Consider the following 11,069-nt stretch of genomic DNA (forward strand, 5'->3'; position numbering starts at 1 on the left):
TAACCAAATAATGAGGACAAGTGGGTATCAGAGCTTTAAAGACAAGCAAAAAAAAAAGAAAGAAAGCAAGAAAGAAAGCAAGAAAGAAAGAAAGAAAGAAAGAAAGAAAGAAAGAAAGAAAGAAAGAAAAAGAAACGAGGGAGGGGCAAACCAAGCTTGATGCAAATAACCCTTACCAAAAAGGGAAATGAGCAAATATATGCTGGATTCAAATGTCCTGCTATTCCTGTGACTGACTGTCCATTGAGTTCTTTCCATTCATATGTTCTCAGGGGAATGATAGAAAGTTTCCATAGTCCCTATAAGAATTCAGCCAAGCCCCCAATGAAACTCAAGGACAAAGCTCTTTTCAGACACAAAGGAGTGAGTACTATTAGCCGTGAGAAAACCTATATAACATGATACATGAAAGAACCACACCCAATACCAGCTTCACTCCTTAGCAACAGTGAATCTTCGGGTGGTTCTCTAAATTTGCATCCATATCCTGGTTTCCCTAGCACAGTGCTGAGATGTCACTCAGCTTTAATTAAGACATCACACTTCTCCGAAACTTAATTTTCTCAACTGCAAATGAAGCTATGACATCAGTTCACCAAATATTGCCGTGGGGACTGGATGAGAGAACACACACAGTGCCTCCTCAGGCCCAGGCACACATGCCATGTTTCCCTCACCAAGATTTGGTCCAAGAGGCTCTTCCTCATCCGCAGAAAAACAAGGGACAAGCATTCAACATGGCGGGTGCTATCAGCTCCAGCTCAGAGATCCTCCCAGAGGCTGCAAAGGGTAGAGAAATCCTAAAATTAAAGCTGAGTGGTGTCTCAGCACTGTGCTAGGGAAACCAGGAGATGGATGCAAATTTAGAAAGACTGTAATGAGAAAAAAAAAATGTACAATTATCCTCCTGGGACATGTAGTTCTTTGCTGGTTGCCAGATTTCCTGGTCACCTAAAGTGTATGTGATATATTTATTCCTGTGGAAATAATTTATGAATATAGAGTCAAGAAGAGTTGAAGCCAAGGCCAGACAGGGGAGGCTTGCCAAGACCCAGGGGAAACAATGTTTGAGCCTCCTTTGAAGGTTTCCATTTTGTTTCACCCTTCCAGAGCACATGAAAGCACTCCGGTTACATGGTACATAACTTGTCCCACCCACTCAGGCTGATTTTTGCATCTTTCTGCTTCTTTCCCTATAGAGAGTCCTAGACTCTCAAAGTTGGAAGGGGCATTTTAGGTCAACCTTTCTGCAAAGAGGAATCCTCTGAGGGCAAAGACATTCACTTGCAACTTTGGTTGAAGACACCCATGACAGGAAGCCCTTTGCCTTGTGACAGCTTGTTCCATGGTTGGACAGTTCAGCTGAGCAAGTTCTCCCTTATCTGCCATTCTGCAATTTCTCCCACACCCTGGGCTGGTTCTTCCCTCCACAGCATCCACTCTGATGTGACTCGAATCCTTCTTCCACATGAAGAAGGTGCCTCTTATTTTATCTCCTGCAGGCCAGAAACTCCCAGTTTCCACATTTATTCCACCTGCAATATGGTGTCTGAAATCTCAGCTTCTAAATAGCCCATTTTTGGGGTGCTTCATTTTATCATGATCTGTATGAGACCCCGGGAAATATAACGCTCCAGATGGGTATGTGCCACCTGACAGAGTAGAGCAGAACTGGCACAGTCCCTTCTCCAGAGCCTGGGATCAAATACTCCTGTTCTTGGCTTCTCTCTCCTCCATCACTCAGGTTCCAGTCCTCCCAGTAGGTCCCCAGTGACCCTGAGAACAGAAACAAATTTGGAAGTGCCAGAGACAGTGGAAAGTGGAGGAAGCGATGACGCAGCTCAATTTCTTGCCCTGGCAGCCAAGGGCACCCAACCAGGCAGCCTGTCTCCAAAAATAGTCTTCCATCCAAACAGTCAGCCTCTTAGTAACTTCCTGGGAGCCCTTTATTCTGCCTTTCCAGGGTGTGGTCCTCAGTGTGTATGCACCCATTCTCTTGCCACCCTTTCCAGAGCTTGATAGACTGACTTCATTTAGCCACTGACACAACCATTGTTCTCTATGGCCAAGGCCTAAGTACACTTAGAAATATATTTTTATGAAAATAGACTCATGTCCATCAACAGAAGACTGGTGAAGCAAACACATCCATAATATAGAATGTGATGCAACTGTGAAAAAAAAATAATACGTATACACTGATATAGAAATACCTCTGATAAAGTGAAAAGGGCAAGTTTGTAACGTGGCAGTCATAATGCAATCCATTTTCTGAGTTTTTAAAATGTATCTGCTCATAACCATGAATACAACATAAATGTTTGCCAAAGGGGCTAAAGGGCCTACAACTAACTGTAAACAGCAGTCACTTCAGAGAGAAGTGGGATTGGGACGGGGGGGGGGGGGGGGCGGGGATGAAGGCAAAAGGTGAGGGAGTGATTTTTTACCCTATTTGAAGATTCTGAAAGCAAACAGATTTCATTTATTATGTGTGTGAAGAAGCTCCCTGACCAATATCTTTCGCCCTTTGCCTTTTGATGATCTCAGAGCTGGAAAGGCCTAAAGAGCTGAGAGTTGAGTCCCAGGGTGGCATGCCCAAGGTAACATGCATCCTGCCCAAGGCCACACAGCCAGCAAGCGACAGCAGGACAACACAAGTCACATTGCAGGCCCTCACGTAATGAGAGCCCTGGTGGATTAAAGAGAGGGCTTTGATTTCATTACTAAATCAAAGCAACATTTTTCTGTTAGTTGAGTCAAAAAATCCTACTTGGGTGCAGCAGTGAGTTAGGAGAGACCAAGACTCATCCAAATTAGAATGGGCAAGGGGAGCCTGTCTCTTTCCATGGATGAAAAGCACAGTTGACAGGGCCCTACCTTCTCTGGGCTTCCTTGCCCTCAGCCATAAATCAGAGGTAAGGGGAAGAGTGAGAGGAGATGAGAGAGATTTGAAAACCTGGGGTGCTTGGCATGCTAGGCACTCATCTGAGCCATGACCACATCTTCGGATGGAGTGACCGGTGACAACACTACCCGAATGCATCCTGGTGAGGAGGGGCTATCAGTCTGTGAGCTCAGTTTCATGTGGACAGTCTGCTTCTGAGGGAGAGGAGGCTGGTTCCATGTCCAATTCATGCCCAACTAATGCGGAGCTGCTGGGCTGTCACATGGATTACTTCATTTCATCCTCACCAAATTTTTATAAATGTGCTCAAAGAAGTTCAGAAGTCACTTGCCAAAAGCCTACAACTGGAGTGGAGCCCTTTTGCAAATCAGGTCTCCTGACTAAATTCAGTGCTCCCTCTACCCTGTCTCTTTGGGACACGGGATCAGGCAGGAAAACTCACTTGAGCAGTAAAACTTAAGAAGATCTCAGGTTGGGCCCAGCTAGTGTCGCTCTGTGGCTCTGTACTTGAGCATCGACCTATAGACCAGGAGGTTGCTGTTCGATTCCAGGTCAGGGCACATACCTGGGTTTCAGAGATCCCCAGCAGGAGGCAGCCACTCAATGATTTTCTCTCTCTCTCTCTCTCTGAAATCAATAAAAATATGTTTTTATGGGATCAGAGACAGGCTCCAGGAGCAGTACAATACCTCAAATATACATCATGCGACTCAATGAAATATTTATGACTGAGCTGATATCACAATGTGCTTCAAAGTAATCTGGGTGGAGTATAGTTTTATAGATCTGTCGTGAGTTTTGGTAATTCTTGAAGATAAGTGATTGTACATAGGGATTCATTACACCATTTTGTATGTTTGAAATTTTCCATAATAAGACTTTGTAAATAATGTATCATGTGAGTGATCATTTCTCTCAATTTGTCACCTGGTAGGAGGTTCCATTTTAATTAACTTTCTGCCTGGTATTGTGGTAAGAAAAATATTAGGACCAAAAGTTTCTGCCACTTGTGAAAATCCCAATTATAACAATTTACTGAGTGCTTCCTATATATCTGGCACTATCCTGGACTCTTCAGGTATAATTTTATTTAAACCTTACAATGGCCCAGTGAGGCAAGGGGGTGAGTTTAAGTACCTTGCCCATGTCTACACCGGGGATGATTTATTAAATCCTAAATTACTTGTGCTCTTAATTTCTACTGTTCCCACAAGCGTATAACACTTAGGTACTTTGGGACTTTATATGTAATTGGAGCTAAGCCTATAAGTTTTTTTAAATGATAATACCCTTTAAAGTGTGTCTCAGTAATTCTAACTTTAGGATTCTATCCTTTGGAAATTATCTGATTATTCACAAACATGTTAATCTCAGAGTCGATTACAATCGAGAAAAAATAACAGGTGTTTGACTACCCAGTAGTGGCCCTCCTCCAGGAAGTCTTCCTTCCCACTGCTCCAGGGGTGGGAGCTGCCCTCCGCTGGGTCCACAGCATCCTCAACTAGTAGTCTCTTGTTACCCTGACCCTCCATCATACTCTGAGCTTCTAAAAGCTGTGCTGTCTTTATGCACCTTTGGTTTAGAGTGGGCATTTGAATATGTGAGGAATAAATTAATAAATGACCCTAGAGTTGTTTAACACATACAGAAACTGAAAAGTGGGGTGCTGAAGTAAGTTTTTAGAGGTCACAAGGGCAGGACTAAGCCCAAGGCCATATGCAGAGCCCTTCCCCCTCCACCTTAGACTCAAGACTGCTTCTAAAATAAAAATGGCTGGCTTGTGTTTGCCAAATGAACAAATAATCCTATATAATAAAAACCTAATATGCTAAGTGTCCAACCGTTTGACTGTTCGACCATTCGCTATGATGTGCACTGACCACTTGGGAGCAGACACTTCGACCTATAGGTTAGCTTGCTGCTGGGGTCTGGCCAATTGGACTGGGTGAGATGGGCCGGACACACCCTGAAGCCCTCCCGTTGTCCCTCCCCGGCCCTGATTGTGTACCCACGGAGTCCCTCAGCCTGGCCTGTGCCCTCTCACAATCCAGGACCCCTCAGGGGATGTCAGAGAGCCAAAAGATCCATGCAGGCCAGGCTGATGGACCCCACCTGTGCACAAATCCGTGCCCCAGGCCTCTAGTCCAATTTAAAAATGGGCAGAAGACCTGAACAGACACTTCTCCCAGAAAGACATACAAATGGTCAACAAATGTATGAAAAGATGCTCAACCTCACTAGCTATTAGGAAAATGCAAATCAAAACTGCAATGAGATACTACCTCACCTGTTAAATGGCTATTATCAACAAGACAAGTAATAACAAGTGTTGGAGAGGTTGTGAAGATAAACGAACCCTCATTCGCTGCTGGTGGGAATGTTAACTAGTATGGCCACTATGGAAAACAGTATGGGAAAGTCTTCAAGAAATTAAGAATAGAATTACCATATGACCCAGCAACCCTTCTTCTAGGTATCTACTCAAAAATTTGAAAAGATTTATTCACGAAGATATATGCACCTCTATGTTCATTGAAGCGTTATTCATAGTGGCCAAGACATGAAAACAAAATGTCCTTCAATAGATGATTAGATAAAGAAGATGTGCTACCCACATACAATAGAATACTACTCAGCCACAAGGAAAGATGAAATACTTCCACCTGACCTTGGAGATAATTGAAAGGCACAGCTTTAATGCAGATGTAAACTCTGATGTACATATGAAAAGGTTAAGCAAGAAAAGCAAGAGATAAGAGATAACAGTACATCCAATGTGCTCTCAACCATTTAGAGAAAAGCAAATCCATAAAAAGAAGACCAGAAGGAAAATTGCCAAATGTTAACAGTCATTGTCTGTAAATAATGGTATTTTTTTCTGTTTCGGTATACTTTTTTTCTACTTTTCCAAATTGTCCTCAATGGACATGTTTGTTCTTATAATCAGAATGATAAACAAAATCTAAATCACCAAACTAATTCTGAAGGCTAACCTGACCCTTCAAGTAATGATTTAGAAGAGAACATGTGGATTAGTAATTGTATATGGGGATTCATTAAATACTCCAGTATTTAATGTGAAACTATGTTACTGTTACATATAATCCCATGAAAAGTACATCCACCCATCCACCAGATTCAATATTTTACGTGAAACTATGTTACTGTTACATATAATCCCATGAAAAGTACATCCACCAGACTCAGTATTTTATGTGAAACTGTTACTGTTACATATAAACCCGTGAAAAGTACCTCTACCAGACTCAGAACACATGTAGCATACATGCAGACAAGCAAGAAGAATGCTTCCCGCCCAATTCAGTTCTTATTGAACAAATCACTGACATCAGGTCTGAGCGAAAACTCAGGACTCTAATGTTCCAGAAGATTACTATGAATTTCATTAATGATTTATTGCTGTCATTTTTTAATGCTACCACATCCTCACATTTGTAGAAAGCCACATTCTCTTTGAAGCCTTCCTTCTTCCATGCTCTCATTTTACCACCTACTCTTGTTTGACTCATGAAGAAAAAGGAACCCCGCCACACACACACACACACACACACACACACACACACACACACAACCCAGGTCAATATTGAGATAAATGAGATCTATTTTCTGAAGGCAATTTCTAAAGGATGACCAAAATGTGTCCTGAGCAAGGGTGGCGGGGTAGAGAATGGGTCATGTTCTTTATAACTCCAGGCTGAGCACAGGACACCCCCACCCAACCCACCTGCTTGTCAGTAAATATGAAGCGAATGAATGGAATGACTAGGTCTCACTCACTTGGGCCTGAAAGTTCTGGTTTTGTTTTTGATTTGTTTTTTACTAAGTTTTTTTACCTTAGAGTCACACGCACTTCACAACTACCCAAAGCCCACTTAACAGTTTGGCAAACATTCATACCTCTTTGTGACTAGGTAGGAGCTCCTTGAGCACCCGGCTTACCCTCCGGGGCTATTTTGCCTATCATTCTCTGCCACTTAAAAAGCTGGGGAGCATCCAAGACTGCCAAGAGGTCTGAAGAGTCCTAAACATGAGTCCCATGACTTAATATTCCCAACAACCACAGGAGGTACATGCATGTTCTTTCCCTCACGTTATACAATGTGGATGCAGCCTGCTGGTTTTCAAGGCACTTGGGGGAGAAGGGATGACTCAAACCTGCTCCTCAGACTCTAAGGCCTGAGCATCTTCCACTTCACTGAACCTGGGCAGAAGGTACCCCCACTGCACAAAGAAGGAAACTAGGGCCCAAGATGTTCAGTAGCACAGGGCTAAGTGGGGTCTCTCTCTTCTGAGTTTTTGCTGCCTTTTGGTTTATGATTATACTCAAAGCAGCTCCCTACTGGGAACAAGGGGTCTGTGGGAGCCCAGAGCAAGAGTAAAGTGAACCATTTAGTAAACACTAAAGAAAACTGATCCCCAATGATAACCTCACCAGATCTACCATTGGGATCTATGGCTTTGTTTAATAACCAAAGCCTATTCGAATCCTTAAGGAATTCATTATCTGACTTAAAGGTAGTTGTTATAACAACCACCATAGCTTTGACTTTACTGTGCCATACCAACAAAAACTCCTTTGATGCAAGAGTTTCCTTTACGCAAAGAGAGGCACTAGCCCAGGCCAGGTGGCTCAGTTAGTTGGCGCATCGTCCCATACACCAAAAACCTGCAGGTTCCATTCCCAGTCAGGGCACAACCTAGGTTGTGGGTTTGATCCCCCTTGGGGGGGGGGGGGGGGAGGGGGGATGTACAAACAATTGATGTTTCTCTCTTCTCTCTCTCTCTCTACTCCTCTCTCTCTCTCTGAAATAGATAAACACATTCTCAGGTAAGGATTTTTAAAAAGAGTCAGTAAAAGCAGACACCTTGCTGAGTGTCTTTAGGCAAGTAATTCCTCCTCTCTGGGCCTCAATTTTTCTATCTAAAAAATAAAAGGGTCTGATCAGATGATTCCTGAAATTCCTTATGTCCAGTGGAATCACCATGAAAATGAGACACACCCTGGAAACCCTAAGAAAATAAATAAATGTAGCCAGGCAATAACAGGGACAGGGCAAAACAGCATGTTAGCTTTAGGGAAACCCAGACTCCAAGTTTTTTGGGTTTTCCAACTTCTTCTATGCCAAATACAAAAATAAGCAGCTACTTACATGGAACTCTCATAAAAATTTTAAATTAAATAACATCAATGACAAAAATGTTTTGTTCTCCCACAAGTGGCTTAGGAGAAGCACGCTAAAAGATACTTTCTACCAGGCCAGGCTGGTGTCAACAGCCCATGCTTATGCCCAAACAAAGGCCTTCTGGCACAGGGATGAGAGGCAAAACATCTAAGTCTCCACAGTTGGCCCTATTCCAATTAGAAGGGAGGGGGCAGCCAGGAGAGAAAAATAACTAAGCTTATGAAAGGCCAGATGAAGAATAAGGAATTACCAAATCTATCCTTTTCTCCAACGAATAAAGAACTCTTGAAAGGGATAATGGAAGGGTGCACCTTTCAATCTGAATTGCTTTCTTTGTTTAACTCTGTTTTGCCTAAAGCCACTGCCTTTTAAGCCAACCACAGAATCCTGGTTTTGCCTTTAGTTGTCAGCCTAGCTTTGTGCAATGTGGGAGTTGGGAGACCCACACTCAAGTCCTGTCTCTGTCCTGATTTCGGTTTCATCTTGGACAAGTGGCTGAACTCAACAGGTCTCTGCTTCCCACTTATAAAATAAGAGGGCTCACTGGATGCTCTCCAGACCCTCAGTGAAAGTGGTGTGGGGCTGAAGGATCCACAGTTCTCCCCAGAGACAGGTCCATCTCCAGCGGCACTGGCAAGGTGAAGCCACAACCCAATGTCTCAGCAAGCACACGGAAGCAGTGGTGCCTACATTCCCACTCCCACAATCTTCAGGGTTTACTCCTGCACCAACACCAACACCTAAAAGGCCAGTTCATCTTCCCAAACATCTTGCTGCTGCCTGAACAGGTCTGATTAACCAAAATCTGCAAAGCAGAGCTGAGCATATGTAAGCAAAACAAACCAGAGAGGCCTCTCTTCCCGGACCTCGGAATTTCTCTCAAACTCTAATCGAACTGAAAATAATAGCGCCCCCACCTCGTACAGGAGGCCTCGGCTGGCCTTGCTAATAAAAATGCATAACAAGTCAAAAGGGGCCAATGACACCCGGGCAGGCTAGACACATGGCCCTACAAAGCAAAGCGCAAATGAAACCACGCTGGGCGCTGTTTAAATTGGACCGTTCTTTCCGCAGGCTGCAGAGGTGCTCGCGCCCTCCCACCGGAGCGCTGGGACAAGGGTGTACCAGGCACGGTCTTTTTCGGGAGGGGACCCACAGACCCTTAATTCAACCCCATCCCTAAGAAACCTCCGTGAGGTGGAAATGAGGGGTTGTCCGGATCACATCAAGTAAAAACACCACCACCGGGGACAGACTCAGCCTGCAGTCATCTTTTCTTAGCTGCTTCTTGTTTCGTTTTTCCCTTTTAAGTCTGGCAGTTTGTGCTGACGCCCAGGTGGTACCTTTTAAATGTCTTTGTCGACCTCCTCCAGCAAGTGGCGCCCCCAGAGCTGCTCTTTATCCTGGGGCTGAGACAATGGCCGGGTTCCGCGGGGCGGCTCCTAAGGGTTGGCAGCCCAGGGTTGGGCGCACGTGCGTTTGTTATGGTGCCCGTGTCCCCACCCCCGCCGGGAAGCTCAGTTTCCTGGTCTTTGAACCGACCAGGCGGGATCCGAAGGAACCCCGCCGCTGCAAGGCGTCCCACCCTTCCTGGCAGACAGTGCGGTGGAGAAAGCAGGGTTCCTGGTGGCCGAGAGCACGTGGGTTTGTTGTGGGTCCCCAGATCACGGAGCCGGGGAGAAACCAGGGCGGCCCCTCTCCTAGGACAAAAACACAGGCACCCCCGGCCCCAAGGTGGCCGGCCCGCAGCGAAGGTGACTGAGGCGGCGCTGGACACCGATTCCTTGCGCCCTGGACGCGCCTGGCGGCCTCCGCTCCTCTTCCCTCCCTAGCCCCTCTACGCATCGCCCCTACGCATCCCTCCTCCCGGGGGTGGCCCCGGGGCTGAGCTGTGGCCCGCGGCACCCTACTCACTCTGCGTGCTGGCGGCGCGGAGGCTGGGGCTGCTCCACCGGCGCACACTCCAGCCGGCCGGCAGCTGGCTCTTTGTTAGCGAAGGGCAGTGCCCCAGGCGTCTTCCCCGGCCGGCCCAACCCAGGACTCCCCTCCCCCAGGTGCTCAGGACTCTGTCCAGGGCGGGGGACAGAGAGCCCCAGGCTGGGAGCCCCACGCCGGAGTCCCCGAAGGGAGGAGGGTCTGCAGGGGGGGAGCGGGAGGCGGGGGATGAGGGGTGGAGGGGACTGGGGAGGAAGGGAAGAGGAGCGTGGTGGAGGGGCGGGGAAGCGAACGGTCTCCGTTATGCAAATAATCAGGAAGACTGCGTTTCCCCGCCACACGGAGCCCCAGACCCATCTGGCCCTCCGGAGGTCGCCAGAGAGCAAAGATTCGGGATTAGGGGTGCCTGGTTAGGGTACCGCGTGATGCTGGGAGCCTGCCTCCTCCAGAGGAGGGCAGGAGGGCAGACCTGAACTAGGGGGAGGGGCAACGCGGCGGGGCTAGGATCCCCAAATGCTGGCTCTACCCCAGGTCCCCAGGGTTGAATCCAGCACTCTCCCTCTTTTCATCCTAATAAACGGGACTATAATCCCGGCTGGGCTACCGACTGACTGCGTGACCCTGCGCAAGTCACTAACTTCTCTACGCCTCGATTTCTTCTTATGTAGAATATGAAGCAACAAAATCTATTTCACAGGGTTAGGCAAGAACATTCCAACCTCCAGCGTCTCACGTACTCGGTGCTCTCCAATGCGGCCGACAGAAAGGAAGGAGTGCGGGGGAAACCCCGCATACAGTGAGACTTCCACCCCAAGGTATCTGCAGGCCCGTGGGCCACCGGCCTCAGGTAAGGGGGTCGGTCAGGAAGGAAAGGAGCAGTTTCCTTCCCTTCACTGGGGCTGCTAGAGGAAGGCGAGAGGAAATTGCATGCTGAGCCAGCTCGGGCAGAAAGGGTGTGACCACCTGAGGCCATAATCATCTCCCAGATGCCTCTAGAGCGCCCCCTTGACTCTGAGCTTGGAGGG

General features: G+C 46.7%; 1 protein-coding gene across 3 annotated transcripts in view; it reads right to left on the bottom strand.

Moving 5' to 3' along the window:
* Nucleotides 1-10,218, bottom strand: part of ST6GAL1 (ST6 beta-galactoside alpha-2,6-sialyltransferase 1) — a 115,831-nt gene extending 105,613 nt beyond the window's left edge. For 2 of the 3 annotated variants that reach the window (XM_070406601.1, XM_070406603.1), the window contains exon 1: nucleotides 10,024-10,218. The gene's annotated coding sequence lies outside the window, so the exon portion shown is untranslated. Of the gene's footprint in view, nucleotides 1-9,452; nucleotides 9,548-10,023 lie in introns of those variants that run through there. The other variant, XM_070406602.1, reaches the window with a different exon arrangement.
* Nucleotides 10,219-11,069: the final 851 nt, after the last annotated feature.

Source organism: Myotis yumanensis, unplaced genomic scaffold (genome assembly GCF_028538775.1).
Source record: "Myotis yumanensis isolate MYYU_CA2020_CCGP unplaced genomic scaffold, mMyoYum1.0.hap1 SCAF_2, whole genome shotgun sequence".
In the NCBI taxonomy this organism is placed as follows: Eukaryota; Metazoa; Chordata; class Mammalia; order Chiroptera; family Vespertilionidae; genus Myotis; species Myotis yumanensis.